The following is a 26,953-nucleotide window of genomic DNA, read 5'->3' as shown; positions in this document are numbered from 1 at the left end:
CATACAGCAATGTAAATTGTCCTGATCCTGGAATCCCGACGCCAGCAGACCCGACGTGAAAAAAGAAAATGCCCGCTGCGCGCCGCCCACCCTAATGTTTACATCAGGCAGTGGGAGAGAAATAAACAAAGCCTGCTAATAAGATACAGTTTTGTTATTAGTAGACATGTGCGATTCGGTTCGTTCCGAAATTAGTTTTGGACGAATTTTGGGAACTTCGGAGATTCGGATGCATCCGAATTCCGAATTAAAGCTAAGACGAATGCAAAGGAATCCGAAATTCCTGATTTCCCGAAATTCGTTATTGTACGAATTTCGTTGCAGCAAAACGACATTAGGAAAAAAAAAACAATTACAACATTTACCTTCTACAACGTTTCTATGGTTAACGTACAGAGACTATAGTGTAGAGGTTATTGTCAAGGTCGCTGGTTCAAATCCAGGCATGGGAGAGTAATGGATAAAGATTTTTTTTTTCTTTGCTTTTGAATTGGCATTCTCCTATTGACCTAAATGACTAAATGTCATTTTTTTTTCCTAATGTCATTTTGCTGCAACGAAATTTGTTATTGGATGAATTCTGTTGCAGCAAAATTATTATTTTTTTTTTTTAACAGACTGCAGAAAATGGAAAAAAAAGCGTGAGGTTTCCCCCTAATTCATACCAGACCCTTTAGGCCGACCTGCAGAAATAAAAAAAGTCCCGCCGCAGACGATCACCTGAATCTGACGAAAACTAGCCGCAAAAAAATGACATTCAGTTTTAAAGTCAACAGATGGGCGGAGCAAGCCATGACGTCACGGCTCACTCCACCCATTTGACATTCTCAGCTGTCAAATGCTGCATATTGCATTCATATATATCAAATGCTTCAATGGCAAAAGTATAGAGACTATAGTGTAGTGGTTAAAGCACAGGATTGCCATGGTAAAGGTCGCTGGTTCAAATCCAGGCATGGGAGAGTAAAGGTTTTTTTTTTTTTCATAAACGAATTTCGGCAGGACTACCGCTAACGAATTTCATCCGAAACTAATTTAATTTCGGACCCGAAAAACGAAACTAAACAAATTTTTTTTTGTTTGTTTCAAAACGAAACTAAACAAATTTTTTTTTTTTTTCAAAACGAAACTAAACTAAACACATTTTTTGCTGGTGCACATGTCTAGTAAAGGTACTTGAATGCATTTTTAAGATTTAACTCCTGAGTTTAGTGCCACTTCATATAACACAATATATAATGCTGTCTATACATTTGAACAATTGTCAAACAGCGGTTTTAGATGTTGTTTTGTGCTGAAATCTGATATAGAACCCTGTACATCAATAGGGTGTCCAAAAACAATATGCAGTATGAAGCCGTACTTATGGCATATGTATTACAAAAATGCTTTCTCATTTAAAATACTGTATTCAAATTAAAGCTGAACTCCAGGCAAACAACTAAATACACTGTTGAATAAACACATGTGAACTGTGTTATCGGAGAAAGGATCTATAATTCTGTCCAGTCACCTTTGTGATTCATATATCTCTGTCACACAGTACAGCCAGAAGGGATAAACCATTTTCTCTGAAAAATACATGGGTATCACAACCAACAGCCTGCTTCAGATATTTATGCTAGGTGTATGCAAAAATGGTAATGCAAATGAAAAAGGGACTGTATTAAGTATGTTGGCTTACATATGGATAGAGTTCTTGACTCATTATGTCAGGTTGAATACCTGTTTAAGATGCATCTGACTACAACAGCTCTCCAGCTAAATACTAGTTTCCCGATGGTCATCTCGCTTGTAGTGAAGATGCAGGAGCTTTGCTGCAGAAGAACTAGTATGTCACTAGGGAGTCAGAAAATAGCTGTTTTGATAAAGGTCTCTTCTAAAAGAACCATCTAAAAAGTATCTTCTATCATACCCGCTGTGTTAAGCAAGATTTAATAATAAATCTTACCTAGGTTTGTGTCTTCCATTGTCAGATGCTTGCTGAGAAATCTATAAACGTAGAAGCTCTTCAGATTTCAAAAATACATCTAGTTCTGAGTGCTTGTATCAGTCAGTGGGAAAAACATTGCTCTTTATTACACACGTGAGACAGAGAAGAACGAAAAGTCATTCTTGTCCGCCATCTCACTAGCTGTTGAGCTGAACAGGGATTTCATTTCCACACCACAAATGTAGAATGGGTGTCAAAAGCTTCTTAGATTTGGATATTTTTAACCATCTAAGCCCCAAGTGTGATTTCAAAAAAAGCCCTGGGATCTAAACTCTTTTTCCAGCTCCTTTTTTAAAGCAGAATACTGCCATACTGCAAGGCTTAAGGGAGTATTTTTGCCTAGGGTTAAAAACAACAAAGTTATACTCACCCAATTGGCTGTGACAGCCATCCCTCCTGCCTTTCTCCTCCTACACTGCAGTGATGATTTGCCTCTCTGCAACCTCACACCCTATACACTATATCCTGTACACTGTGTATAGAACGTGATGACTCAAGAATGTCAGACTGCTGCAGCAGAGGGGAAGTAAGGCATCAGTGGCGTAACAACTGGGGGGCAGCCGGTGCAGCTGCTGGGGGCACACAGCTGGGGGGGCGCCGGCCGCTGGGCAGTGGGAGCAGCGATTTCCTCATGGGGAGAATAAGAGCCGGCAGTTCCACCGCAGCCTCCGCATCGCAAAGCAACCCCCCCTCCCCCTTCCTGGATCTGTCACTGCAGAGAGAGGGAGAAGCCGTGCGGCGGGTCCTCAGACGCAGCTTCTCCCTCTAGTGCTGGCGGAACTACTTCCGCCACACTTCCCTTCACCCTCTCCTACAGAGAGAGGAGAGAGCCCACCCGCCCGACGTGTGGTGGATATAAGGAGGCTTCTGTTCCTGCAGCAGTCGGAGGAGGAGGGCAAGGAGGAGGCTGATACCGGCGGAGGGATGGAGTTGACCCCTCGATCAGGAGCAGCGCCTACATGGAGTTTAGGTCAGTGAAGCAGGCAATGTTTTGCTGCGCATCTGATCGCACTACGGGAGGGGGGGATGTGGCTGCAGTGCCATTGACTTTGGTGCAAGTTTAATGCATATATTAGCACCCCCCTATTTTTACCTTCTTTAAATTGGTACCTGCTATAAGCAACTGTGGCAGGTCCGGTATGTGTGCTTTCTGGAATCAGCTGACTAATCTGTTCCTTGGCTTTCAGTCATGTTACAGAGCACGGTGTAATACAACATCATCACAATGTTCCCACAATGTGGCTAGGTAGGAAATCCCAATGACACCCAACAGTAGTTCTAGTAGCCATCTTGGGCAAAAAAACACTCTCATTATAAGTGACCTGGTGCCTCAAAACTGCATAAGGAGGCGGATCAGGCCTCCTTTGATCTAATTTAGCCTCCATAGGCAGAGAAAAATGTATATATAAAAAAAGGTTAAAATTACAGTAATTTTAAATACCCCCAACCCTTCCGCACCCCCCTCCAGGCCCCAAAGTGAATAATGCACACTCTGGATGATAGCACTTGGGTGAAAATAGGGTTAGTAGTAATACCACAGCCCTATCTGCAAAACCCAACTCACTCTGCATTGTTAGATAAACCACTTGTATAGCATCTTTGTAGTCAAAAGACAACAGTAAATACAAAGACATAACATATACATGATATATAATATGTTAAGACAGAAAACAAATTACAAAGACACATTTCTTAAACCAATTAAACAGTTCTGCTTCTATTGGGGGGAGTGGGGTCCTAGGACTAAAGTGGTTTTGCACTTCTATTTACATCAACATCTTGTGAGAATATGAAAAAGCTACAAAAGATTATGTTCATGGGAACTGACTTAGAAAATCTCTTTTCATATTAATCCTGTTCAGTAGGGCTTGATAGCATCCTAGTGTATGTGTTTTATTTTTCCCATAAGTTTGTTCTGTAGATCTTGTGGCTAGTGCATGGGTAAGTAACAAAGAAAGAGATTTGTCCCTGCCCCTGTCCCTGATTTGCTTGCTGTGTGTCTATTTATCATGTGTTCACACTTTAGCCCCCCTACTTCCAGGCTGCAGTGCCCTCATGTCTTCCTTGCACGAAGGGCACAACTGACTGATGAGTACACTAGTCTATGAATCATGTCCCCTACCTTTTTCCATTTAGTCCAGCAAGCAGTAATGCTGAGAAGATTAATGTTTGTAGATCCACCTGCTCCCTTGAATAATTTGCCCCCTTAAAGATGCCATTTACCAACAATCTATTATAAGGATTTGTTAGCACAAACAAGTCTATGTGCACACAACATGCATGCTGAAAATGAGATTTGTATCCTATATTCTAGCCTGTATTTTCATTCTTTGTACGCACTGCATTTCAGTGGAAACACTTTTCCTTCTCTGCATCTTTGTTTGAGTGCTGACATTTCTTCCTTTATTGCTACTATGGAGATGAAAAAGATTGAGCTTTCAGCAGGTGGTAAGTCAGGCACAATTTCTGATGTAAACTACGTAATCAATGTACAAGCTGTGACTGAGACAAATTGAGAACTTTTTACTTATTAAGACAGTAGGGAATCTTATGAACCCTTAGTTTACTTATTTTACCAAAGTAGTTATTTGTCCTGTTAAAAAAATTAAAACACAGAAAATATAAAAGCAAGAAAACATCTGATAAAATACAAATTATGTTTGTTTTGTGATACCTCTGGATGCTCCATGGCACGGCATGATGATTCCTGCAGATGAGAGTGAATAATGCAAAGGCGAAAATTCCTGTAATTTAAGGGACATATATTTTGTCCAATTAAGCCTCTCTTCCTCATGAAGTTCCTTAACTGCAATCAAAATTACATCTTCTGTTAAGGTTTGTAACACTCCAGGGCTTAGCACATAAACTACTATATCCCTGATATAGTCCCTATATCCCTCAATATAGTATGTCTCAGATTGTATAGTTTGAAGCTAGCTGACAGCAGTATACTTTTTGCAACTCCTCTTATTAAATGCTGCTATTTTAAGCTGAAAAAACAAATTCTGAAACCTAGATGAGATCAAAATATATGAATATAAGACTGACTTCGGTTCTGCTTAAACAAAAAATAACAAATATGAAACACATAAAAAGGTAAGCTGCTAATTATAAGCTTGTAATGGAATTCTAAACCTGAAGTCCCAGAAACATCCAAGGATTATGGAAGCTCCGGGGTTTATTGGTTCTGTAGCCTGCATGATGTAATCAACCTTCTCATAAAAAGCTTCTCTTTCGCTTCATGTACCTTTGTGCTCACCATATGAATCCAGAGCTTCCCAGGGATGGTATATAGTTCTCAAGCATTATAAAAATTGAAGGTTAGCTTTCTGTTGTTTTAACATCACTTGCAATCTTGTAATGTACATCTTTTAACCTTCCTGGCGGTATGATTATTCAGGATTTTAGCATGCCAAAGCGGTACATTGTTTTTCATTCTAATATGTTGTTTTATATTGTAGGCCTGTAATTCTTAGTAAATCTTAGGAATAACTCACCTAAATCTGTCCAAACAAGAGTCCAGTAGACATCCTGGGTATGATAAAGTTTGAAACACAAAATAATAAATTATAATATAACAAATAATTAGAGATAATTACACAAAACAATAATATAATAATAAATGTAATTAAATAATGTATTCAAACCAAAAACACTGACATCTGTCCAAACAAGGGTGCAATATTACTTTAGTAAACATCTCGGGTATGATAAACTTTGAAACATGGGACAGCACAAAGTCTGACGTCACAATCAGGACAATGGAACCTGGTTTCTTTTCGGATTTTTCTGCCACTGTCATCCTGCTTTGAGCAACAAACCACGTACATCCTTGTAGGTGCTAACTTTTTCTCTGTTGGCGGGATGTGGTCCATGAAGTGACGACCAGTCAGGCATTCTGGGTTGACAACGCCAACAGCACGACATCCAGATCTGTTTACCGATTAGACATGTGCGATTCGTTTAGTTCCGAATCGAAATTCGGACGAATTTTCGTACATTCGGACATTCGGATCGTATCCGAATTCCGAATTACAGACATAACGAATGCATACGAATCCGAATTTCCATTTCCGAAATTCGGTAGCGTTCGCACGAACGTTTGTTTCGTTTTCTGTTCTTATTCGTTTCGTTCGTTGGAGCAAAGTGACATTAGAGAAGGAGAAAAATATTTTTTCCCCCTCAAATGTCACTTTTGCTGCAAACGAATAAGAAACGAATAAGAACAGAAAACGAAACTAACGTTTGTACTAACGCTACCGAATTTCGTCCGAATCCGAATTCCGAATCCGAATTGACTTTCACACCGGAATCCCGAAAAATGAAATAACACAAATCCGAATTTAAAACGAAACAAATTTTTTGGCAGTGCACATGTCTATTACCGATGGCGTTTGGTTGTTCAAAAAGATTTGTTCGGAAATTTTCCAAATTAAGTCCGAATGCGTCACAGGTTAGTCACTCTGTTTTTTGAGCAGAACATAGGCATTCCACAAGCACTGCTCAAGAAGATGCCTGAAGATCTTATAATACTTCTTCTGCTGTTTCCGCATTGCTGGGTAAAATGTCATGGCTTGGTCGGCTCTGTCGACACCTCCCATGGTGTTATTATAGTCTAATACTACTTGTGGCTTCATGACGTCTCTCCCACCTTTCGTGCGTACCATAGCAGTGGAAGTGTTATGCACTGTACTCATTAGGCACACATCTTTTTTGTCGCACCATCGCAATGCCATCATTTTGCCTTTCTGCCAGGCAACCATTTCTCCAGCCTTCAACTTCTTATTGCCAAACACTGGCAGCATGTCACGTCGGTTAGGCCTAATGGCTCCATAGGCATCCGTTTTGTGTTGCAAAAGAAAGTCATAAAGTTCTGGAGATGTGTAAAAGTTGTCCGTTGCTAAACAATAGCCCTGATTCACCAATGGCTCAATGAGAGAAAGAATGGAAGATGTTGCCATTCCATAGCTGCTGTATTTTGGACCGAATTTGGTTCCTGTTCCAGTGTATATCACGGAGTTCCAAATGTAGCCAGTTGATGATTCACATAGCATATACGTTTTGACGCCAAATCGTGCTCTCTTTGATGCTATGTACTGAACCCAGCTGAGCCTTCCCTTGTAGGCCATTAAACTTTCATCTACGGTGATGTCTCTTTCTGGCACATAGCTTTATTGGAAATTGCTCACAATCATTTGGGATACCTTCCAAATTTTTTTCAGTTTTGGCGCAGGATGAGTGGTTTCATCGAATTCTTCATTGTTTGTGGAGTGTAAAAACCTCATGATCAGGGAAAATCTGTACTCCGACATGACCGTGCCAAAGAATGGAGTGGCAAGTTTATTGGTTGTCCAATACCACTTCTGCAGGGGTTTTCCCACCACTACCTGAAGAATTATTAGGCCCAGAAACTTCCAGATGTCATCTTTCGTCACTGGTTCCCACTTTCTGTTTCTGTTTCGGGAAAACTTCTGATGCAGAGTTGCTGATTGTTGTTCATTGTACCGGTTTGTCTCGGTAACAATTTCATCAATAACCTCATCGGTCAGAAATAATTTTAGGTATGCCAAGGGGTTGTCATGTTCAACCTCTAACTTCATACCAGATGCTCCAGTAAATGGGAATCTTGGGGGCGCTGCGTGATCCGTACCACAGTCAATGGAACAGCAAGTTCGCACCTCACTTAGCTCGGTCGCAGTATCGTCGCTTTCGTCACTTTCAGTGTCTGACGACGAACTTCCCCACGAATCGCTGTCGCTCAATTCTATAAGTGATTCCACATCACTATCGATATTTTCAAGCTGCTCAAGAACCGCTTTTGACCTCAGCGGACGCTTTTTGGATGCGATGGACGCTCCCACGTTTTCCAGGCAAATAGAATGGTAAAAGTGCAGGCAGGGCACTGGAAAAAGCTCTAGGGACAAAGCTGAGGTGAAATAATTCAAATCAGCAATATAATAGCAGTGCATACAATGTAATGCAATGTATTATGTGTGTTTTAGGTGTTTTTACGTTTGAATTTCCCGCTGTATCCGCCCCCCTGCGACGCTGACGATAGCATACGCTGGAGACGGATGCCGGCATCGGGCGAAGAAGACGAGCAGACACTGCGAGGATCGAGGGATGTGGTGAGAGTGAATTCAGGGAATTCCCGAGTGTGGCTCGGGGTTACCGCTCCTAGTCAAGAAATGTAACCCTGAGCCATGCTCGGGAATGCCGCCAGGGAGGTTAATATTCACCTTTTAAAGCTCCCTATGCAGCTTGTCAGCAGCTCTCCTTATGCTTTCCCTATAACAGCTAAAGCACTAACGATGAGGTGAACCCAATGTATTTGAGGTTTGCAATCCCAGCAAATTAATGCAGGAATTTGTCAGAATAAATTCTTTGTAACCATGATGCACTGCCTGGTCTTTGTATTTAAGTCAACTGGCTTAGAAGGGCCACTAAAGGTGCTTTTGAATAAACCAGCCACCTCACTAAAAAATGATGAGCTCACAGAAACCATACTGACAGTTTTCCTGCGATAGGTAAAACATAGGGAGAGATTAATGTAGGTGTTTTCCTGTAGGTAATTAATTGCTGTGTATCTTTGAGGGTTGGGGAAGGAATATTTTTTTACCTTTTTGTTATATCTTAATGCTGCTGATGTCCTTTGGCTCTTTACAGCCTGCCCCCATTCGTATGCACTAAAGTTATGACAGGCTGCCTGTGTTTTTTCACACAACATATTTCCTAATTGTTGCTGGTGCTTGCTAGTGAAAGTGAGGGGGTACAGATGTCATAGATGCCAGAAAATTGACCCAGTGTCCCATAATGGATATCTATGTTTCTGTGGTCATGAGTGCACTGCTGCTGACAGCGTAGTCCAGAAGCACAGACACTTCACATGCTGGTGTAGGGCAGGATGGCCTTCAAAATAATGGTGGCTGGGCACTTGCCACTGTGGTGTTGCACAGGTCATAAACTCATGAAAGGGGGCTGATTCCATAAGCTGGAATGGTGAGTAATTGCAAAGCCAATATTTTTTCCACATTTTTGCTGGTATTAAAATACCTGGGGGTAATTTGTCCTTCACTTGATCCTCCTCAGCATAGTCCCATGACCCTCTTGCCCCCCCTTGAAATGCCATATCCTAAGTCTCAGAACCCTTGTCACCGCCCTGTCACTAGAGGCCACAAATTGATTGTGAGGAAATTTTAAAAGATTTGGGGTTTTTTAATTATGATTTTTTTAATGCTTTTTAAATGTCCATATGGCAGTGCTCTGTGCCCTTTTTAACAATAGCTTGCCCAATAGCCTTAAAAATGGTCAGAACTTAGTTTTAAAATTCTCCCTAATTTAATGGGGTTAGATGCCAAAATCGGGTTTTGCGCATTTCAAGCAGGATTCAATGAAACCCTATGAATCAAACCCAAGTAGATCCGCTTATGCCTAATGCTCACCATAAGAGTCCTATGCTCACCATAAGAGTCCTATGCTTACCATAAGAGTCGTGGATGGAGGCTCCCAGAGCGCCCGGGAAAGTTTTTTTTTTTCGTTTTTTTTTACAGCAGCAGAGCCGCCGGACAATAGGAAACTATTGGGCTGAGCTAGCTGTCATATGTACGGCTGAAATCAGCCGTACCAGCCTGAAGTGAATAGTAGTGTATCAGTGTTCGGCTCACTTCACTTCAGATCGGTCATTCACTCGGCTGCCCTCGCAGCTTAGTGAATAGACCCCTAAATTTGTAGGCCATGCGATAATTGCGCAAATGTTTCTCAAATTAATATTAAACCGATAAAAATACACAATTCAATTGTTAAAACACACCAAAATCAGTATCCTTGCACAAGCCAAAATTATTTTCTGACTAAATCTATTGAGGGATGAGAGACTCCAGATGCCGGCGGCCGGCAGCAGCGGTGCCGGCAGGGGGGCGCCCGGTATTTTTGATGATAGTGAGCCGCTGATGACAGCTATTATTTTGAAGGGGACAGTCTGCTGAACAATTCTACTATAAGCTCATGGTCGCTAAAGCGACCATGAGCTTAAAGTAGAACTGTAAATGCCAGGTCCGTAAGGAATACTGAGCTGGCCAGCCAGGAGCACTTTTGTAGCTCCGTATGCCGTACGTCCTTGGCAGCGAAAGGGTTAACTTCAGTACTAACAGTTAAAGCATAACAACGTCCAAGAACAAAAATGTTATATATTGCAGCTCAGATGTGGCAGCTGCATTAGTTCTTTTTCATAGTAGGAACATTTTCAGCAAGTACCTGTTGATCTTATCAGAAATGCAGGTTCTTTGTCACCTGTAAATGAACCAATGAGCTTTGGCACAAACTATGTTACCTTATTTGTCTAAACCCATCACACACCACATGAATTGGAGATGAAAAGGCACACGTAAGTGGAGCCTGGTTGCAAGTATGGTTACCTCCATTAATACAGTAGAGAAGTGAGCATAGCCACCCAGGGGCAGGAAGCATGTTATTTGGAGGATTGCCAGGTACAAAATAAAGGGGGGAAAAACTGAAAGAAAAAAATGAATGCAGCCACCACTGGTAAGCTGCAAAATATAATATAATATTTTTTTTTATTACATTTTGTGTAGATACATTTTAAACCTGTCCACTAGCTACCTATTTTTCTGTGCATACGTTGTACTTGATTGAAAGCACTAAGAAAAACAGAGCATCTCTCTTCTTTATACGATTTCTTCAGAGTTCTGGTTCTGCAATCTGCCATTTAGCAGGTATAATGGAAGAGATGGTTGCAAATAGTTAGTGATCTAAGTCTGCAGAGATTGCCCTTCACTGCCTCTCCCTGAGACACAGCAAGTAGGGGACAGTGTTCAGACAAAAAATTGTGTAGATATTCACTCTAGTTTTCTAGTAATGGGAAAGGCATCTGCATATGATTGGGTATTCAAAGTAAACAGACATCTGCTTTTATTTACATGATTGATATTTTAGATGAATATTCACACAATTAAAAAAAAAAATACTCCCAACTCCTTCGATAAATCAGCCTCAAAATCTGTACAAGGCGATGGGAAATCCCCCTTTAAAAAGTGGTCATCTAATTCAGCGCTTCATTTGAAGATAGACAGACCCGGAGAGACTGAGCGGAGGGGCTACATGACTGGGGGGAGGAATAGTCCCGGGAGAAATAGTTAAAAGAAAATGGGAATAGCTGCTCTTACCTGATTGGACGTGGGAGTCAGGTGTCCGGGAGGAGCCGCATGGGAAGGAACTGCGAGGGCTGAGGTACGTCCTCTTTCCGGAAATCGACGAAGGAAGCAGGTTGTCCCACCCTCCCTCCCTTAATGTTGTTGGGGGTTTTTCGGGGGTACTGTTGTCACGGCAGCTTGGCGGGTTAGGAGGTCTTTGGGGGGTCTACGAAATCGGAGTTGATTACAAAAATGGGGGGCCCTCAGCTGGTATGGGTGCCTCCCCCTGTTGGTGTCCGGATTTGTTGGTGTCCGGATAAGTGTCCTCGAGCTGGTTGTGGTACGGCTGGGGACATGGGTGGAGTGGTAGGAGAGGCCTTTTTGGACTGTTGGGCACCCAAAGACCCCTTTTCAGGTCAACCATCATTTACAGTATTATTTGTATATATTATTTGGTTTATTACTTTTGGTTATTGTTAAAGTTGTTTGGTTTAATAAAAGGTCTGCTGTGGCCATTAAAATCCATGTCACGCAGTACGAGTGTTTATTGGGGTTTTGAACGAAGGGACGAAAATTGACGAATCCATCAGTCATGTCTCCTCACCTCCTGTTCCATAAACAACTGTAACATTTACAATTTCCCATAACTTTCCATCCCAGCGACGATGGTCACCAGGACAAATTAAAAAGGTGAAACTCCTTAGCTTAAGAAACAGCAATAGAAACCCCACTATAGTTACACTTTACATTTCAAGGAAATACACTTAAACATTGCTGATCAGATACATCCAGTCTTTGGTCTTTTTCTTCTGCTGGGGGCAGTAGCCCCTCTAAATAACTGAAGCACAACGCTAATGTCTTCCAGACACAACAAGCAGTTCACAGATGGAAAGTTAGGCAGCTCTTATTTATGGTCCTTGCACCCATCCAAAGTTGATGCTACCTTTCTCCATCTTCCTTCTAGGCAAACTCACCACGAGCAAGAAGGTAGCTGGATGCCATGATTTATTAGCAACAGTCGCTCTGCAGCTTTCCAAGCCACAAAATGTACAGGTGAAGTTCAGACAGACTCTATATTCCCAGTGGAAGGACATGGGTTTCCATTTCACCAGGCATTTAATTGTGCAGCCAGGCTCCCCCACACCTTTCTTCCAACTCAAATGCCTAGCCTGTCCTCCTACTTCTAGAGCTGATCTCTCCTCTTTCTTCCTGCAACATGATTTGTGGCAGATGAAGTTACATAATGTTACATAATGCAGAAATTCCAGCAGAGGGGCTACTTACAAACCTAGAATTAGAATGCTAAAAATGTTTGCAATTGTTGGTTATGTGTTTAGATGAAGCACTGAGATCTTGAGGAATGCTGTATTAAGTTTTACTTGCTTAGAAGAACATTATATCAGAGTACAGCATCATCAGGAAACATATATATCATAGATAGGAGCATGCATATAGAAAACTTGCATACACCAGACTTGCACCATAGCACTAACTAGTGCTCAAAAGACAATACTACATTTGCATAAGCTGTTGCACTTCCATCAGCAATGACACTTGTGAATTACAACTTTAAAAGGCTTGCATGCCTCTCATGTAGGTTTAATTTAAAGAATACGCCAGGGTGAAAAACAAAGTTAAAAAAAAAATCACAGTTGTTGTATTATTTAGTAATACAGCAAACTCTGTAGTCTTGTTAATCACAAAAAGAATATTTGTCACAGTTTACTGACTTCTATATTATTGAAGACTAAGGCTTAGAATATAAAAACTGCTTGCTGCTCATTTCTACACTGCACATCTTGCAGATAAAGGTCATAAATATCTACCAGCGGTCAACGCCTCTGATTTTGGAAATGGCAATGTTCAAATTAGGTAACGTGAATTTTCATCTCTGTACATTTTTTTTTTTAAAGGACAACTATCATGAAAAATATTGTCCTCTGCTAATGGCAAGACATTATACATGTTTTGATACTATTTAGCATATTAATTTCCTTTTTATTTAAACTTTATATACATTTAAATGCAGACCAAGCCGACCAGCAAATTTCTTTTGGGCCATCACTAAAATGGACTGCCTCATGGCCAACAGGAATATACATGAGGCAGAAACAGGTATAGCATAATGGTGAATTCTGTGCATTTATATGGTTTTCTATTACATTTTTGTTATTTTGTTTTGTATTATCCTACAGCAGGTATCCTTGCCTGTCTGGCAAATGTCACCAACAGCATTCACAAATGTAGCGCTCACCCCCGAAAGAGCCGCTGAATAACTGGGTGTTTCTATCCCCCTACACCAATGTACCGCCCAAATGTGGATACACAGCACACCAACACACCTTTGAACAGTTTTATAGCAGATTTAATCATAACACAACATATGAAAGCAACTATGGCAATAGTATACCCAACAATCACACGAAAGGATATTAAGCAGCAGGCTAAGGCACTCTGCAACACAGTAGCTGCAGCTATCTGCTGTCTTTAAATGTCCTCCCTTGAATGGGGTGTATGTCCCTTTAAGGTTTCTCTTTGGCAATGCCCAACCCTTCCTTGACTACTGGCCAGTAGTGGTGTCCTAAGCTAGCTGGCGTTGGGGCCCTTACTGTAGTGCAGGTATGAACAGCAAACAGGTTGTCAATGTGGCCAAAGGCCTCTCACCAATCCTCAGGTCAGTTGGAAAAAAGATGAAGACTGATAGCGGAAGCTGGACGTCCTCTCTCCCTCTCTCTTCTGGGCTGGCTGGATCACTCCGGCGGCTGGTTCAGCCGTGCAACTAGGCCTCAGTTCGGGCGCTCGAACACAGTCTCTCTGGTTCAGCAGATGAACATCAGTCCTTCAGAGTGCTGCTGTACAGATTCTGTGTGTCCCAATCTGCCAGTGGCAATCACACAGTTCTGTTGCATGCAGTCTTAACTCACACAGTGCCACACACAGGCCTGTCTTCTCCAGATCCCCCAGTCAGACTGAGCACGCTCAGTAACTCCAGTACATAGCCCTCCTCCTTCCTCTCGCACAGCATCCCGGGAGTGGTAGTTCACAAGAGCTCTATTAGCAATGTCCCAGTGTCAGCTCTGCACTGCAATCCCCAAAAATCTCCGCCTCAGATCACACACAGGGACAAGTTAACTCCTTACAGTTAGGAACAGGAATCGCTGTGATAGCACATATATGCATATTATATAGGGGCTACACAATTAACAAGCTTTAGGTTACGCATCGGCAGTTAGATCTTTACAGGACATGGTTAACTTGAAATGGATACATAAACTCCCCCTTTTAGGGTCACCCATTTCAGACATCACCCACTTTTTCACCCTCTGGGGATAGTCCCCATCCAGGTCTCTGTGTCATGCAGTGTTTTGATGATGCCTTTTTTTCCTGCTATCATTCCTACCCAGCGTCTGGTAGAAGATATGAAGCCGCATGGACAACTGGAGGTAGCAGCTGCTTTTTATTATTATGGCAGATGAATTCTAAACTAATTTCTACTATCTTGACTATGTTCCTCATAGTCCCTGTGTGTGTTGTAAAGTAGCCACTGCTACAGGCTCACTCCTGTGCAGTGGCGACTCTAGGAACAATATATAGGTGGGGCACATGAGCTATCACAAAACTGGGGGGCACTAATAATTTTCACCACTAAATCATACCACTGAAAAAAACTAAAGAAGTATATATAAATGAGATTACAAAATACGAGAGTAATGCGGTAAGCGATGATACCTTTTTATTGTACTAACCTAATACTTAAAAGACACTCTTTCAAGAGTTTTCCTTTCTTCCTCAGGTATTGCTTCAGATCTGAGAAAGAGGAAAACACTCATACGCTTTTCTTTATAGTTTAAAGCAATTTCAGCAAACATCAGGCCTGTGCAAATAATACCCTATGCTATACAGCAATGCAGAATATCACTAGCTATAGAGGACTACAAATCCCAGAAAAATATAGAGCAATGCAGAATAAAAGTATATAAATTTGCTACATACTACGCACTGCCACTCTACTCCAGGGATCTGGCCCAATTTCTTTGGCACAGGGTGTCAGTAGAGCTGTGAGCAGGCATCACATGGCTCCCCAGAAGTCTGCTGCAAGGTCCCCAGCAAGCGTCGGACCTAAGACACCCGAGTCAATTTGAAAAATGTTTTTAGTATTGGGCCAGAGGTCAATTATAACGCAGAGTACATTGGTCAGCTGGTGTAACACAGTGTGCAGAAGTCAATAATGTAAAACAGAGTGCGGAGTTGTAATGCAGAGTGCGGAGGTCAGGGGTGAGTGTAACGCAGAGTGCGCAGGTCAGCAGTGCATGTAACGCAGAGTGCGGAGGTCAGCAGTGCATGTAACGCAGAGTGCGGAGGTCAGCAGTGCGTGTAACACAGAGTGCGGAAGTCAGTGGTGTAAAACAGATAGAAAAGGGACTTACATGCTCATGTGAAATTCATGTTCTCTGTCGTCGTGCCCTCTTCTTCCTCTCCGTGTGGTGGTGGGGGAAAAGGGGAGCAATGATGTTTCCTGGAGGGACTTGGTTCCATAAGTGGAGACGAGTCTCTCTAAATGAGGGAAAGTTGGGAGCCATGTTGTTCTCATTCATAAATTGAAACCAGCAGAAAAACAAAGTGGCTGTTGGGAACGTATGGCAGGAGGAAACAGTTGGTGGCTTGGTAACAGAGCAGCTGTAGGTGGTAGTGGTGCTTTCTGCATTTGAGATTCTTTCTGATGTCTCTCTCCAGGCATAAAGCTACCTACATTTCATATACACAAATTCCTTTTTTAATTGCCTTTTTCTGCAACTTGCCTAAATACCTATTAATATCCAACATATATGTATTTTGAAAAAAAGATTAGGCAATATTAAAACATAAAAAATCATATCACTAATACCTCCAAAATAAATGTTCAGTTTTTCTGCTAAGCCATGTCTGCTAAGTAACACAATGCACACACTCAAACAATAGCAAGGCATTGTTATACATTATTAGCTTTACTGTGAATCAAGAAAACATTGTAAACAGACCCAACAATAGTATGATTTTCTGCTCCAAACTTGCATTAGATTTGAGTTTTTAAGCCAAACAAGAAACAAGAATAAGTTGCAGAGCTTGGAACAGATTTCAGAGACTGTCATCTTCTCTGTCAAACAAGACAATTTTGCAAATATAGTTAGTTTCCAAAGACAATAGCAAAGGATGGATATCTGCAGCTTCTCTGCCAAAAAACAAAACACACTCAATCTCAGTGTGGAAGACACTAAGCTATGTAGGGCAGTAAATTCTCAACAGGATACAAAATCACTGCAGCAAGACCTGGATAAAATTGAGGCGTGGGCTGCAACATGGCAGATGCAATTCAATATTGAAAAATACAAAGTTATACACATGAGAGCGAAGAACATGCATGCAAATTACTATCTAGGAGGTGCTCTACTGGGGAAGTCGGAAATGGAGAAGGATCTTGGGGTCTTTAGAGGCGTAGCTACATAAAATAGCGCCTAAAATCTGACACCCATATTTTAAATAGGTTTGCCATAATATCAACTCAAATCTTTATTGAAAAAGTCCCCAGAATCCGCACTAACATCAGAATCCTCAGACTCCTACTTACATCACAGTCCCCTGAGTCCTCCCTAATATACAATCGCCGTTCACACTTTTGCTTTGCGTGGAATGTGCGATGCACTTGCGGTACCATTGCTTGTTAGTGGCACTCAAATGCGGCCAGTAAAACATGCTTTTTTGCCCACGCATGGATCCATGTCAAACGCCTGATCAAAGAACATAGGAAGCTCACAGCTGAAAATGCTGTATTGAACGTCTATGCCACACTTGTCACACGTGCGGCAGCCTATTGAAAGGAATGGTGTGACAACGGCGGCAAAAACGCGCGTGACCATGCACGAATGTATCCAAATGTGACACATGTACTCGGATCGCGAAAGTGTGAACAGGGCAATAAAGCTTTGAATAATGGTCAGGTACATGAGTGAAACCATTCATCTCTGTCCTTAAACATCTAAAAACAACTGCAAATCAGATGAAAAATAATACAAGCCAGCTTTAATGGTTAACATTATATGCAGTGGTATCTGCAAAGAATATTGATTCGTTCAAAAATCAATTAGATATCATCCTAAGAGACCATAATATACAGGGGTACAGGTACTTTTAAATATTAAACCACATAGGGACTCATATACGCACGCACAACTCACACACAGACACACAAAGGTTGAACTTGATTAGCCTGTGTTTTTTTTCAACCTCAAATACTATGTAGCTATGCAACATCTCAGGCTTCATAGTTATTCATGACTATATGCCAACATAAATAAGCATAACTGGAATCCATAAAATGTAAACAAATGTTTCCTGCACTATTTCTATGCATAAATTGCTTCCATACACACTTGAATCTCTATTTGACTACAGGTCCCTCCTAGGTACACCATTTTCAAAGGCAAACATATGGAAAGCAAATTGTCATCAGAACCTATACCTAGCATATTAATTTATATTCTGCAGAGCATCATGTACTAAAAGAGCTTTATATCTAGATTTGTTTAAAGCGGACCTTTACCCATATCTTTAAAATAACAACAAACGCACCTTTAGAAATGTTTAGTAAGGACAATCTACAAACACATATTTCTAGATAATTGCCGGCTTGGTATTCTTTGCATACCTTATTTCCCTTTTCTGTCCTAGTCTTCTGACAGTGGCCATGTTAACTAAGGGCAGATTACTAGATCCCCATTTACTTCCTTGAACTCTGGCACATGTGACTAGGACATGTGACCATGCACATCATCTCAGGGGAGGAAAAGGCCTTTCCCTGAGATCTCATGAGATTACAGATGAGATTTGCCAGCAATGCTCTGCTGATGTAACAGGATGCAACGCTTTGGCATTTACATCATTTGTGCCAAAACTGGACCAGGAAGTAGATGAACTCTATTTGTAAGTAAATGAAAAACAAGTTTGTTTAACTAATAAATGTATGATGATTTTAAATCAGCATGCAGAGCTGCATACTGATGTGATTATTAGTAAAAGGGGGTAAAGGTCTGTTTTAAGGTGTACATGAACTATCAAGACAGTTTCTGCAGTTGACTTCGCTGATTTTTTTTTCTGTCCTCCCATGTTTGTCTCTCTTCCCCCTCTCTCTCTCTCTCATCATCCATCTCTCTCCCTCCTTTCCCTGTTCTGTCATATCTTCCCCTTTTCCTCTGTCTATTAGATCATCTTTTTCCATTCTTGTATTCTTCCATTCTTGTCACTCTTTTCTCTTCTTTCTCTATCCTGTCATCCAACTTGCTCCTTTGCTGTGATCTCTCTACTCCGACCATTTGTCCCCTCTCTTAAGTAATATCTCTCACCATAGATCTCTTCTACCCTCAATCTCTTCTTCTTTGACTAACCATATTTTTTACCACCTCTTTTACCTTTCTTTTACTCAGCTGCCGGTTAGTTCCTAGGACTGTCTGGCAGTCCTAGCAACTAGCCAGCAGCTGTTGCTGCTACTGGTTAGTTGCTAGTACTAAAATCAAAAAACAAAAACACAGAAGAGCACCCCACCATGTGAGGTATCAACACGTTTATTTGGTATAAAGCAATGATAAAAAAAATTACTCACAATTGTAGCAATGTATGTGCTTTTGTCATGATACCGTGCATGGGTGTCCCCACACCCCGTGCAGGTATCTATACAAGAGAACCAATTACGTGACCACACCAAACAATGCTTATGAACTATAATTTATTAGCTGCACCAGAACACCACAACCATAAACACCTCCACCACCACACGCAAGTAACATATAAAAACACAAGTTAAGCTGACCACACACACTTTCGTTGTGTGATGGTTGTAACGTAATTAAAATCTCGTACGATCTGCCCATCTTGGCAGGGTTGCCACCTGTCCAGGATTCACCTGGACAGTCCGAGTTTTGGATCCTGTGTCCAGGTTTCAGGCAGACAGGGGCAACCAAAATTAAGATAGGGGCTACTGGCCCCCCACTAAAAATAGTCTCAACTGTGATATTTACATATGAATGGGTGATGCTATTTACATATGAACAAGCCGTGACTCATTCTCCCAAAAAAAAAATCCTGTGCGTTTCTAGAGTGTTCGGGTTTCGCTGCAAGAAAAGGTCGCAACCCTACATCTTGGACAGGCAGATCATACTTGGATCATTGCAAGCCCTCCCCGCTGAGTCAGAGTTCAAGGCAGGTACAGGATACAGGCTACAGATACAGGCTATGGCGACAATACTGAGGCACAGGCCTCACTGCAGGGAGAGGTTAAATACCCTCCCAGATCAGCACCAGGTGGTGACTAATTGCTGGGAGACAACTGCAGGTGAGCACTGAAACTACAAGATCAGGTTCTGGCTAAACAGTGCCACCTGGAGGTCCTCTGGTCACTGACAGCTTTGTACAATCTCCACAACGCTATGAATCCAGAGGAAAAATCCAGGTAAACAAACAGAAAAAGCCTGGACAGTGTGGCAGAGAATGTCAATGGGGCAGCAGCGGATGACGCCTTTCAGGGGCACCCCCCTTTTTTAGATCCTCCAATATTGAACTATCATGGCTCTATAAGACTTGAAAAGAAGCCAATCAAAACACCAGGAGTTATTTTGTCACTATTGGTGGTGATATATTTTTAAAAATACATTTTTAGACAAATGTTATGAGAAAGAGCATATTCAGTCAGTCTTCCTTAAACATAGACCAGGTCAGATTAAAAGAAATAGGAGACTTGATGACACCAATAGTTATAACCTCTCATTTAGTACACAGTTCAACAAAAGTGCCTTTCAGATTTCCAGAATTGTAAAAAAAAACACAGGGAAATATTGAAACAAGATTCCATCTTGAGAAACTTGTTATCAGACCATCCCAAATTCATTTTAAAAGAAACCAAGAACTTTAAAGATCATGTTGGCCCCTAACAAAATGAAGTCTAAGAAATTCACAAGTATAGGAGTAGTGTTGTTTGGCCAAAAGGGAAATTACAGCTGCTTCGTCCCAAATTGTGGCCTATGCCAATTTATGTGGCATAGGGAAAAAGAAGTGGTGAGCGCCCAGGGTCAGGTATACACCATTAATTAATTTATAAATTGTGCAACCAGTTATGTTATCAATGGCTTGATTTGCCCCTGTGGTAAATTGTATGTTGGATGAACCACAAGGGCACTGAGAGTCAGGATAGGAGAGCATAAAAAAATAGTAATTAATACAGCTTACCACTCTGTGCATAAGTATTGGTTATGCCATAATGCTCGGCCAGAGGGATTAAGAGCCTTTGGCATTGAAGCGTTCCTACCAACGGGAGATGAAGTTGTAAGGTTTAAAACACTTTGCGCCAGGTTCATTCCTAATCTCCCTCAGAAATATATTTGAAGGCTTCCACTCCTAATGCCTATCAGTAAGGCTCGTTAATTCCTTTGTCCCCTTAATCAGTCCACTCCCTCTATAAAAATAATTGTTATTTATTTCATATTATGTACATGTTGGTCGGGCAAATAATCCTCATCTGGGTTAATTAAATAGGCAGCATAGGCCTTTGTCATCATACTGCTTCATAATCATCCCCTGGGGAATTAAAAAGCCTCAACAATATGGAATAACAATAGCGATGTTAGCAAGGAACCCCAGAGTACCCCCCTCAGAGGTGCCTGCAAACAGTCAGTAAACTGGGATCTTCTTTATTCCCCCACCCGAGTCTTGGAAAGCACACAATGCCTGCCACGCCATAAGGATAAATCAAAAGACTACTAAAACATAAAAATGTAATGTGCAAAATCTGTTAAAAACACAGTACAAAATGCTTTCAAACAGCAGGAGGAAGTTACCGCACATTTTTAACCACAAAGGGTTATTTTTGGTTATATTCATCCATTTAGGCATGTGATGGTCCAGGAACAAAACTCAAAGAGATATATCTTGATGAAGTATGACATACATGTGACCTACTACTGTTTTAGTTTTGTATCCTTTCTTATGTACACTGTGATAAGTGTTTTTATATTTAACAACATATGTAGGAGGTTCCCAAAGGTGGGATACACTGCAGTTCTGGTGTAATACCTGGTCAGGTACCGTGGCCAGATTTGCAGAGTAGAATAAAGAGGTTTCTGAGTTGTTGGGAAAATGAGAATGCTGAATTGGGTCACAAGGCATATGCATATGTTTAGGATACAGAGGTCAATGCTGCCTGACCTTTATAATGGGAGGTGATAAACGTGCTTGAAGAATTTAGCAGCAGGCACTAGAATATGAAAACCTGTACTCTCTCCAGGCTGCAAGGAACAGGGTGTGTATTAGTTTGGTACCATACCCAAGATACTGATTGCCCTGGTATTTAGGGATCTCCCAGGTGAAACCAAGAGATTGACTGATCACATGTAGAGGACTCTCCCCTGGTTCTGGACCCTATGTTTGAAATACCCCTAAGGAACAATGGAGAGGTATGGGTTTCACTCTGTTTGCATCAATGTTTTGCATACTCTTGATGTTTTAATTTACCAGCCAAAAAAAATAAAAATCATTTTTGTTGCACTGGTTTCATAAGGCGCTATCAGCAAGCGTCAGTAATAAGCTTATGTTTGCCTGCTGTGGTCTGTTTCTATATTACACATCAATAGGAAGAATCCAGGATAATATCCAGAAAAATTCTGAGAGTTATATTATTTATACACAGTATATTCCAGTATGCAGCACAAAAGAGATTTGATTTGGCTGTACATTAGAGAAACACAACTGTTTTTTTCTCTAGCTGACATTTTACACACACTCAATACTGATTTTCAGTTATACCACATCCAACACACGGCTGTATGATTAGAATACACAAAGAAGTAATGTGGACTTATCCCTGTCTGACTGTCAGTAGGCTTTTTTGTACATTCTACTAGGCAGCATTTGTAGTATTAGGAATATTTATGGCTCTGCTTGCCATCAGTACAAGTGTCTGAAACACTACAGAATCATGCTTCAGTAAGCCATAGATGAGCAGCAGGTTGTCCTTCAACAAGCATGATAATCTTCAGTTTTGTTGGGAAAAAAAATAACCCCTCTAGGCAAACTTTATACAGTTCAAGCACTTTGGCAAATGATCAGTACAGATCTTTACTAGCTTCTGCTCTGCAGTTACTGATATATATTTCCTGCATTTCTAAAAGTTTATTCTAAAGGGTCTGCCTTGACTATACTCATCTAATCAGTGTTGTAACACCTTCAAAGATATCAAACACACAGCAAGTGCACTGGCATGGTGTAGTATCTTAAGCTTTTTTACTCAATAAAGGTTAAAACTATAAGTGCGGTTTTCTTAGTGTGCTACAGCTTAATATCAAAAACACATTTTCTTCAGTAGAGAAAAGTCAACTATTGGGACTAGATTTGTGACTGATAGTACTATAAAACGGGGAGCAGTATTATCACTACACAAAAACTGACTGAGCAATATTCCTTATAATTATACTGAGCAGCTTCATGTTCATTTTAGGTTTTTGGTTACAAGGAGCATACAACACAACAACTATAGCAATAGCAGCCCAAGGAGACTTAACTAGGCGGTTTTCTGATGTCTCCATTTCAGAAGAGCTGATGTCAAATCCACAGGAATATTCTTTGGGATCATGCTGATGCTGGTCAGAGATCTCTGCATGCACTCTATCTGTGAGTAGATGTATTGCCTTCAAGGCTTCTGGCCATTCTGACCAGCACTTTGATACAAACCCTGGCAAAACACCAGTAGAATGTCATAAAAAAAAAAAATTTCAGAACATTTGTTTAATTTTTCAATAGTTAATGGAGTGAAGTGTTTTTTGGTTAAGAAACTACAGTCATGTCCAAAAAGGAATATTAAAAATTAAGTCTGTGCAAATGAACGATTCATTTCTCGATTAATCGTTAATCTTTTTGATCGATTACAATTTTTTTGATCGATTACAATTTTTTTGAAACTTTCTGCACGAGCGCCAGCCAAGGCATTGGCCTATACACATACAGCACCGCAATGAAGTAATAAAATGAACTAGTTTCCCACTAATCCAGCACGTTATTATTCTGAGTTAAAATGTTATCATATACAATATGTAAAATATTTATCTACCTGAAGTTACCACACACCAAGTACAGTACTGCAATTAATTTTTCATAGAAGCCAAATAAGTAGACTCCTAATAGGGAAAAATAGGCCCATAAACAAGGGCAATGAAAAAAGGTGCCATTAAAGCGCATAGTAACTAACATAAAAAACGTTTTACCAAAAGCTACAGAAACAAATCAATCAAAAAACAATGATGGGGCTGAAACAGAAAGTTCGGACCCTGTGTTGAGTTTATGGGCTCTGTAGTCCATACTGAAGAAGAGAGCTGGTGATACGTGGGTCTCTCCTCCTAGGCTTGAGGATTCTGCTGTTGTAGAGGTGTTGTCATTGCCTGATTTTGCAGTGCTGGAGTGAAGGCCACTGCTTGTGAGTGCTTGACATGGAATAAGCAGAGGGGTATGGCACGTGAGGAGGATGGTGGGGATGTTGTGGATGATGAGTCGCTGGTGGTGGAGGTGGGGTTGATGATCGTGCATGTTGGGAACTTTACAAAGAACCCTAAGGGTTGTTGTTAATATAGGAATACAGGACCCTGAACAATCGGCAAAATTTGAGCCATGAGTTGCCCTAATGGTACCTATGGAGCTGAGCAAGAGAAATTAGTAGTGTGTTTGACCAGCTTTAATCGTGTAGGCTTGCTGCATTGTCTTTACTATCCAAGAGAAACTGACTTTTCTTTTGTTGTGACCTAAAGTCAGCACAAAAATCAATCAGAAAATCGAAATTTACTAGCGTCATGTAAGAAGAACTTTAAAGACATCCAGGGAATACCGAGTAACAGAATTTTCCGATGAGAAGAATGAAGGTTAAATCAACTCCTGATTGCACTTTGCCATAAAACCTTAGGATTAACAACACTCATTCAAGGCAGACATTAATAAAAGTATCCTTGCTTCCATTGGTTTGAAATTCAGAAACCCTGCACACCATTAAGACAGAAACCACAAACTATTTTCAGATATTATAAATATCATATATGATCAGAACTCCACCATGTATTAAGGCACTGCACATCCGCTGCTGTTCATATGATAAACTTTATTGAAGATCATGATATATCATAAAAGTCAGAAGTCCTTGACAAGTTTTGCTCAGTCATAGAGTGCTTGAACATAAATACAAATGGATATTTAAAGACAACAATGCAATCCATACAAAGTAAGGCACATGAATGTTAATAAGGCAGTCATCCTTAAGCACAATCCACCCGTACTATCAGGTGAAACTTCTCACAAAACATGTTACATTATCAGTGACAACTGCAAATACGAGCATGTGGTTGTTACAGTATAAACATAATAACTACCATAAAGATTGTTATATTTTTTATAATACAATAGCAATTTAAACTACCACAATGCCATAAAAATAAAAATGAAGATAACATTTCTTTCTCAGCAGCGAAGCAGAAGGGAGTTTATTCATTAAAATGAGACACGTCCCATTCAAAATATAAGCCATAATGCTGTCTAGTATTCCACAAATATCCAATAAACCTTTTTTCTACTCTGCAGAAGAAAAACATTTCAACCAAATACAAGACATCTGACCTTTAAAACACCCTGAATAGAAAGAGCACAGTAATCTGAGTCATGAGATCCATTAACATTTTTAAAACATTAGTGTTTTTACTCATAACAATATCATACATATCATTCCATAAATTATGTTTTAGATGGTAGTTCCTTTTGGCATCAGTCTTAATTATGATGCAAGAGTTGGAGCAGGGTGAATGACAGGTAAACTACAAGTGAACATTTCTCATAGCAAGATTATTTTAGAAGGGAAAGGCAAACTGGAATAGGGATAAGTGAAAATGTTTTTTGGAATTTTTGTGTGTGTTTATTTCCATTTCTATTTATTTGAGAATGAGTAATAAGGGGTACTTATGTCCATTCCCCAAGAGGATGTGGGGGTTTCCGGGGATGACCCACCACCATGATGACCCACTGCCCAGCAATATTGCCGCTGAAGCTCATCCCCAGAGTGAAACATGAAAAAAGGCTAATGGAAAGAAGTATTGTCTTCTTTTACTAAAATTTATTTTTCAACAGCAAGAGAATGGAAAGACAGCCAAGGACAATAGAAAGACTCAACATAGTGTAATCCTGTTAAATAAGAGAAATTAGCTTTTTACTGTCTTTATTTCTGTGAATTCAATGAAGCATTCCTTACAATACAGTATGGCTCTGTTTCAACAGGGTAAGCAGTGATTTTTATCTGGTCTTTTGTGATGTTTGCATGAAGAAGAAATAATGATTGTGTTAAAAGGATGAACCAGATACCTGTGACAATGCTATAAAAACTAAAATATGTTGAGTATTTATGTTCGGAACTGCTTGAATATGATGCTTACTTACTTTTGGACTTACTGTGACAATAAAGAGCAATTTCAGCCAACAAATAAACCAGTTAGTTATCCACTAATGCATTCCTAGCACACAGCAAGGATGCTCACTTTACCTTATAGTGTTACTAAGCCTTCACACATAAAGACATATGCAAGTCTATCTTCAAATACTAATGTCCATCCCATGTTTTTATGCACAATGAGCGTAAAAAACAATTTAGTAGTTATTTCACTCTGCCCCACTGTCAGGTGCGTCTGCGGGCAAGCAGCACGGAGGAAACCCGCTGGCAGGAAGCAGCCTAAAAAGTCCGGAGGCAAGGTAAAAAAAGGGCAATCCAAAGGGGTAGTCGAGCGCAATCCGAGGTCGAGGCAGGCAGCAAGGGTCAGAGGTGATAGTCGGTCCAGGGTCGGTACACGGGAAGTCAGCAGAGGGTTCAGGAAACAGGCATCAAGGCACATAGGAGGAGAGCTTCGTATGTCACACCATGAGGTGGAATAACTCAGCACTGAGCCAGGGCTCTGGCCAGGTTTTTATAGCCAGGGGGTCTGGGTCCGCCCCCTGGTCTCCGAGGCGACCAGGAGGCTTCCCTTCCCGAGGGCCAATGGCAGGCGGAAGGCGTGTGTGTGTGGGCTGGGGAACCTCCCCCAGCAAGGCCACAACTGAAGCTCAAACAGGCGCACGTGCCTTGTGCGCACGGCCCCGGGATGCGCGCGCAGCCTGTGTACTGCGCACGCGCACCCGACTCGCAGCTTGCACACGCGTGGTGGCCGCCGGAGCCCCCATGGCTGAAGGGAGGTCTGTACCCTATGCCGTACCCTCTGACCTCGTGGGGAGGTGACGCCCCTGGCATCCTGACACCCACAAAGCCCTGAAGAGCTTCTGGTCTGGTATTTTGATTTTTCTTATATGAGTTTAGTTACACTTTAAAGTTCAATTGAAGCCACAGAAATAAATATTCAGATAGACATTGCATTAACCTGTATTTTCATAGCCTTGCCTCCACTTTCCTGTTTTAGTAGTTGTGCAGTGTCTAAATATGGCTGCACAGTCTAATAGGCACATGAATTTGCCCACACTGTCCAGGGCATTCCATAATCTAATAATCTAGGCTGGACACATCCCTTTTTCCTACACATTAAAAGTCTACATGAGGACACATTAAGAGGGTTTCAGCTATTACTCACATGCATTAAGCACTGGATTTGGAGGGCTAAGAAAGCTGATTTACTCTAGAGAAAAAAAAAACAAGTCATAATATATGGTGGTACAAAACTGAGAAGAGTCATGTGTCCTCCACTGAATCCACAACACATACATCACCTTAGTGGGTCACAAGAAC

The sequence above is a fragment of the Nanorana parkeri genome, unplaced genomic scaffold (genome assembly GCF_000935625.1).
Source record: "Nanorana parkeri isolate BGI_ZX_2015 unplaced genomic scaffold, ASM93562v1 scaffold395, whole genome shotgun sequence".
NCBI lineage: Eukaryota > Metazoa > Chordata > Amphibia > Anura > Dicroglossidae > Nanorana > Nanorana parkeri.
This window is presented reverse-complemented; position numbering follows the sequence as displayed.